This window comes from Hippocampus zosterae, chromosome 1 (assembly GCF_025434085.1).
Source record: "Hippocampus zosterae strain Florida chromosome 1, ASM2543408v3, whole genome shotgun sequence".
In the NCBI taxonomy this organism is placed as follows: domain Eukaryota; kingdom Metazoa; phylum Chordata; class Actinopteri; order Syngnathiformes; family Syngnathidae; genus Hippocampus; species Hippocampus zosterae.
In genome coordinates, this window is record NC_067451.1 from 22,371,078 (window position 1) to 22,378,973 (window position 7,896).

A 7,896-nucleotide genomic window follows, 5' to 3' on the forward strand; every position below is an offset into this window, starting at 1 on the left:
CTTTATATGATGGAGGAGACCAGCGTCACACACGCTATATGAAGGCGAAGGAACGTTGAACGCATACAATTCTCTGATCTTTGTACAAAACAACACTTCAAGTTCACCTAGTGAGCTATTAAGAACATCAATGCATCTCTACTCCATTGCACACTGCAAATAGCAAGAAGATGTGGTTGGTGGTCAGTCATGGGCCAGGGCTGGCCTACACTCTATCAGAAATTATAATATTTGTTCCATCAAACTGTCAATTTATTCCCAACAGTCTATGTTCTCTTCATTTCATTATGTTTGCTAGCAACACTGCTACTTTTAGGGTGATTGTTTTCACTTTCGTTTTTTGCTTTTAATGGGGAAAGAAAAGTTATTTTACTTGTCTGACGTTTTCAGCTGGCAACAGCCGGGTCGGAGAAATTAGGAGAACTTCTCTAATTTTCCCCCCAAAAAATCTGAGATTTGCCATGGGCGGCAGGTGCGTGCAGAGGGAGAAGCTAAACCCCCCTCCGCCCCCGACACACACACACACACACACACACACACACACACACACACACACACACACACACACAAACACACAAACACACAAACACACACACACACTCGAATATCGGGGAAAATATTTCCGTGCATGTGCATGCCCATCGCAGATTGTGGACGAAATGGAATAAGAGGGAGGGGTGGGTGGTAGTCAAGGACATGTATCAGTGGTAGGGAATTCTGGTTCCTCGAGAGCCATATCCTGCCTGACTTAGATCTTTCCGTACTTCAACACACCTGATTCAAACGATCAGCTCATCGGCAAGCTCTGTAGAAGCCTGAAACGATCATGATCAATTGAATCAGCTGTGTTGGAGTAGGGATGGATCTAAAATAGATAGGTTCTGGCTTTCAATGAACCAGAGTTCCCTACCCTGACGTATGTGAAGATTTAATTATCAGTATATCTGGTGACTGTGATTGGCTGGCAACCGGTTCAGGGTGTCCCCCACCTACTGCCCGAAGACGGCTGGGATAGGCTCCAGCACCCCCGCGACCTTAGTGAGGATTAAGCGGTTCGGAAAACGGATGGATAGATATCTCTAGTGAATGTATTCAAACATGTTAAGTTTTTGTCATGTGATTAGATAAACATTGATTCTGAACTGCACCAGATAATGTTGTGGTTTTTGGATTGGATTGAGGGTTCGTGGTATTTCAACGGGGTAGTGGCTCTTAAATCAATAACTGTGACAATGGCAAACACAACTGAACAGGGTGCAATTATATTTGAAAAGGTAGACTGTCAATCCTCGTCTTATATTGGTAACTTGTAAAACCAATAAAGTATTTGTTGCACCTGAATAACAGGATAAGCAGATTTTCTCGATAATCTTTTTGCATTCTGTATATGAACCTCACAATAAAACTATGACACTGTGCATTTTTAAGTAACAATATAATAATAATAATAATACATTTTATTTATAAGCACCTTTCAAAACACTCACGGACACTTTACAATCAGGAATAAGAAAATTGCTAGTGAGCAGCATTGGTATGTTAGTGATTCCCAACCACATGGTGTCACGAGAGATCATCATGTGTTTGGAAAATTATTTGACCTAAACAAAAAAAAATTGACTTAATATGTCCGAAAATATTATTTATTTACAAGAAATGTATTTTTGTGGGCGGCCCAGTTGTCCAGTGGTTAGCACGTCGGCTTCACGGTGCAGAGGTACCGGGTTCGATTCCAGCTCCCGCCTCCCTTTGTGGAGTTTGCATGTTCTCCACGGGCCTGTGTGGGTTTTCTCCGGGTGCTCCGGTTTCCTCCCACATTCCAAAAACATGCATGGTAGGCTGATTGGACGCTCTAAATTGTCCCTAGGTGTGAGTGTGAGTGCGGATGGTTGTTCGTCTATGTGTGCCCTGCGATTGGCTGGCAACCGATTCAGGGTGTCCCCCGCCTACTGCCCAAAGACAGCTGGGATAGGCTCCAGCACCCCGCGCGACCCTCGTGAGGATTAAGCGGCTCGGAAGATGAATGAATGAATGTATTTTTGTTAATGTTTTATGATAGATGGGGCAATGGAATGTTTCTCCACTAGTGGGCAGAAAAAACAGTTTCCACTTGGCCAAGATTTCACACTGAGTAAATCAGTATTTTTCAGTTTGAAATCATCAATGTAGAACTAAATCTACGCACCGTTTTTTTGTTTCTTTGAGAGTGCATAAGATTTTTGTCATGTGAATTACTCCAATGTGTCGTGGCTCAATGAATGGTGCAAAACAATGTACGTTATAGTACTTGCCCTATTTTAGGCGGCCACTGTATGGCGCTAAATAACAAAACAAAACAAAAAAAAACCCAAGATTGCAGCAGCGCCGTGGGAGGCAAGTTGACTGTAAATACAGCAGAGCAATAATTTTTAGGGTCAGCAGTGACTAATTTTTAAAATCAAATCAGCGCAACTGGCCCGCAGTTGTAAGGATTCATGGACAAATCCCATAAAATGGTGAATGGTATTTTAATAACAAATCACATGTGAAGGTCTTTATAATTTCAAAAAATGTTCCCAAACATAAGTAATTTCAAAAGAAATAATCTGTTATCAAGAGAAACAATTTCCATCCATTATCTGATCTGCTTATCCTCATGAGGGTCACGGGCGTGCTGGAACTAATCCCAGCTGTCTTTGGACAGTAGGCGGGGTACTGGTTGGTAGCCACTCGCAGGGCACACAGAGAGAAAAAACATTCACACCCACAATCACACTTATGGACTATTTTAGAGCGTTCAATCAACCTACCATATATGTTTTTGGAATGTGGGAGGAAACCGGAGTACCCAGAGAAAATCCATACAGGCACGAGGAGAACATACAAACTCCTCACGGGAAGGCCGGGCCGGAATCAAACCCCGGACATTTGGACTGTGCGGAGGATGTGTTAACGACTTTTCCACCGTGTTGCCCCAGAAAATATGTATCACTTGTCATTTTCATACAAGTATAAAGAGAACTTAATCACTACATAATAAAACTAAGACAAAGTACAACTACTCACCCTTTGATGACTTGTGGTATTTTATCAATATGCAATTTGTCACAGTTATTCATGGTTTTCATTTAACGGGAAATACCAGAGGAGAGCATTCCATCAGTAATGATGAAACGTCCATCAGCCCGTCACTGATGAACGCCCGTTTTGCTGACGAATGACAATGAACCTAAAGAAAAATAAATCAATTCAACCATCTTATTCCTGCTCTGTAAGCACCAGTCCCTCCCATTCCAAGAAAACAGCTGGGCTCTCATTTTCCTCTCTCACAAAGTGACGAGCCACCCCTGTAACGCCTCTGAAGACGAAGCACATGCCCACTTTCTCAGGGAGCAGCCGTGATGCCCAACAAGCCTATCCAGGAAAGAGGCAGTATTCACCTTGGGCCTCTCCGGCTGGAGCTCCACTGCTCTGAAATTTTGCAACTTCTGTGCGCTCGCCCCACGTGTGTCCAAAGAAGGAGCGCTCCGAGAGGCCTTTCCTCCCTGACTGGAGCTGCACTCTTACGAAGTTTTTCTCAGTAAACACACACACTTTCTGACAGACAGCGGAACAAATCTGGAAAAGAGGCGCTATTGAGTGGCCACCTCAGCCGAGGCACTGGCCTCCGTGGCGACAGACGATCCAGCAGCTGTTTGTCAGATCGTCATTTCTCAAAGGACTGCCTGATGAACCTTGGCCAGTACAAAAGTGTATTGGCCTGGAAATCTCATGGCAAAACTGGCACAATTATCACAATCAAACCAACTGGAGAGGCCAGAGTTGTAAATCAATCAAACTGTTATCTAAATTATGACATAATATTAGCATTGATGCACTAATGTTAGGTTTGTTGTCAAGCACAATATATCAGACACATTTTGCTTTATGAAAAAGATGTTCCTCACATTTGGCATGTGCATGGACGACTAGTGCTGTATAAAGATTGCCAATTGACTCTGGATCAAGAACGTTTAGAGGTTCCACAATATATGTTTATTACGATTTACTTTTTCGTGGGTGATGCGCACAGCAAAGGACTTCATGAAAGGGGGGAGGCACGATTTTTGTGACCCACTTCCCAGTTAGAAAAACAGCCACCAAAATAACTCATATTTTATAAGAAATCAGATTTTATATAAAATTCCTCGTCTCACCCCCCCCCCCCCCCCCCTTGGGTGGTGTCCGTCCCTCATTCAGCTCAGGTCCTCTACCAGAGGCCAGGAAGCTTGAGGGTTCTGCGCAGTGTCCTTGCTGTTCCCAGCACTGCACATTTCTGGACTGAGATGTCCGATGTTGTTCCCGGGATGTGTTGCAACCACTCATCTAGTTTGGGGGTCACTGCCCCGAGTGCTCCGACCACCACAGGCACGACTGTCACCTTTACCTTCCAGGCTCTCTCCAGCTCCTCTCTGAGCCCTTGGTATTTCTCGAGTTTCTCATGTTCCTTCTTCCTGATGTTTCCATCACTTGGGACCGCTACATCCACTACAACGGCTTTCCTCTGCCCTTTATCTGTGATCACGATATCTGGTTGGTTCGCCATTACCATCTTGTCAGTCTGGATCTGGAAGTCCCACAGGATCTTCGCTCTGTTATTCTCCACCACCTTCGGAGGTGTTTCCCATTTTGACCTTGGGGTTTCCAGTCCATACTCCGCACAGATGTTTCGGTAGACTATGCCAGCCACCTGGTTATGGCGTTCCATGTAGGCTTTCCCTGCCACCATCTTACACCCTGCAGTTATGTGTTGGATCGTCTCAGGTGCCTCTTTGCACAACCTACACCTTGGGTCTTGTTTGGTGTGGTTTACCTGGGCCTCAATGGCTCTGGTGCTCCTGAGCAGCCAGGATGAGTGCCTCTGTGCTGTCCATCAGGCCAGCCCTCTCTAGCCACTGATAGGACTTCTTGAGATCGGCCACTTCAGTTATGGTCCGGTGGTACATCCCGTGTAGGGGCTTGTGCTCCCATGATGGTCCTTCTTCCAGCGCCTCATCTTCTGTTCCCCATTGTCTGAGACATTCTCTGAGTATGTCATCCATTGGAGCCTTCTCCTTGATGTATTCATGGAGCTCGGATGTTTCATCCTGGACAGTGGCTCTCACACTCACTCGTCCCCGGCCTCCTTTCTTTCGGCTTGCGTACAGTCTCAGGGTGCTGGATTTGGGATGGAACCCTCCATGCATGGTTAGGAGCTTTTGGGTCTTAACGTCCGTGGTCTGAATCTCTTCCTTTGGCCACCTTATTATTCCTGCAGGGTATCTGATCACTGGCAGGGCATAGCTGTTTATTGCCCGGGTCTTATTCTTGCCATTGAGCTGGCTTCTTAGGACTTGCCTCACTCGCTGGAGGTATTTGGCCATAGCCGCTTTTCTTGTTGTCAGTTCGAGGTTGCCATTGGCTTGTGGTATACCGAGATACTTGTACCTGTCATCAATGTCTGCTATTGTTCCTTCAGGGAGTGAGACCCCTTCAGTGCGGACTACCTTTCTTCTATTAGTCACCATCCGACTACATTTCTCAAGCCCGAATGACATCCCGATATCGCTGCTGTAGATCCTGGTCGTGTGGATCAGGGAGTCTATGTCCCTTTCGCTCTTGGCATACAGCTTTATGTCATCAATATAGAGGAGGTGATTGATTGTAGCTCCATTTCTGAGGCGGTATCCATAGCCTGTCTTGGTGATTACTTGGCTTAGGGGGTTCAGTCCTATGCAGAACAGCAGTGGGGAGAGTGCATCACCTTGGTATATGCCACATTTGATGGACACTTGGGTAAGTGGCTTGCCATTGGCTTCAAGTGTGGTTTTCCACATCCTCATGGAGTTCGCAACGAAGGCTCATAGGGTCCTGTTCACCTTATACAACTGCAAGCATTCAGTGATCCATGAATGTGGCATTGAGTCATAGGCTTTCTTGTAATCAATCCAGGCTGTGCACAGGTTGGTACGTCAGGACCTGTGCGACTGTTCTGTCAACCAGGAGCTGATGTTTGGCTCCTCTGGTATCTCTACCAATGCCATTCTGTGCTTTGCTCATGTATTGATCCAGGTGTGCACTTATCTTAGCCGCAATGATGCCTGACATGAGCTTCCATGTTGTGGAGAGACAGGTTATTGGCCGATAGTTGGATGGGGCTGCACCCTTCAAGGGATCCTTCATGATCAGGATCGTTCGCCCTTCGGTTAGCCATTCTGGGTGAGTCCCATCCCTCAGCAGCTGGTTCATTTGTACGGCTAGGCGCTCAATGAGTGCTGTGAGTTTCTTTAGCCAGTAGGTGTGGACCATGTCCGGGCCTGGTGCTGTCCAGTTCTTCATATCTGAGACTCTTTCTTGTATGTCTGCCACTGTTATGGTAACTGGGTTCTGTTCAGGGAGGTTGCTGTGCTCCTCTCTCAGGGTCACCAGCCATTGTGCACTGCTGTTATGTGCAACCTCCTTCTCCCATATGCCTTTCCAGTACCTTTCAGTTTCCAGTCTTGGTGGGTCAGCTCTGTTGTTAGGACCCTGCCACTGAGCGTACACTTTCGCAGGTTGTGTTGCGAACAGCCTGTTTATTCATCTGGCCTTATTCTCTTTCGTGTACCGCTTTAGGCGGCTGGACAAGGCTTGGAGCCTTTGTTTGGCAGTTTCGAGTGCTTCAGGTATGGTCATCTGGATGTATCTCTCGGGTAACGGCCTTTTCATCACACCTCTCTGGGCTTCCGTCAATTTACTCACATCTTTCCGAGCCGCCTTGATCTTCGCCTCCAACAGTCTTCTCCGTGGTGGGTAACATCTCATGGCTCCCCTGGTTGCTCTTATAGCCAAGCATCTCAAGGATCACTGATGCTGAAGCGTATATCAGCTCATTGGTTCCCGTGATCGTTACGGTAGGGATCAGTGTTGCATTCACACTTTCCATGAGACTTTCAGGTGGTACTTCACATAGCCGTTGTAATCGGTTTCTAGGTTGCCCAGCTTTCATTCTTGCCATGATTTTAGCTTTCAGGTCAGTTGCTGCCTCGCTCAGCATTTCATTCATTGGGGCTGGCCTCCAATCTCATCATCTGCAGTCATTGGGGCTTGCCTCCCAATCTCTGGTCTGACCTCCTCCTCTGATCTGGCAGGCTGGGGCCCTTCACCATGGAACCAGCCTTGTACCTCATAAATCTCAAGGTGTGACAGCAGTTGCCGTTTGTGGATGTTGGAACACTGAGCTACTATTTGTTTCGTGGTCAACCGTGACTGTGGGTTTCGAAGTAACCATTTAGCCCACATTCTCTGCATGTAATCCCTCTGACTAGGATTGTTTGAGTTGTAGCATTCCAACAGAGCCATGTTATCGCATCTCGCCCATCTCCGCTTTGTTCCAGTAGCCTATTTTTCATCAAGGTGCACTGGTTCCCCAGCACCTGACGCAGACCTTGTTTGGCCGGGCGACATCTGAGCCTGCATGTCATTCATTTTATTGTCTCTCATCATTGTATGAGGTAGGCATTAGCGTGAAGGATCTTGCCCAAGGACCCACACTGAAGCTATCTACCTAACCAACTGAGCTATACAGCCCGGTGGACACGTCGCGCCATCTCACCCATCCTATCTGAACCTCCAGTTTCATCACGGTATCACATTAAAAACGAAATTTATGAAAGCAAATTGAAATCAATCTTAGCTGATTACGAAAAGAGAGAAAAACGACTGAATAAATAATGATTCCGAAACAAATAAGGAAATATATATATACACACATACACACACACACACACACACATGCACACACACACACATGCTCAGACACACACACACAGTAGTGTCAAATTTAATGCAGATGTGTATTCTCCATGTTGCTTTTGTCTCATGCTAGTTTTCCCAAACTGACAGTTACAGAGAAGTGTC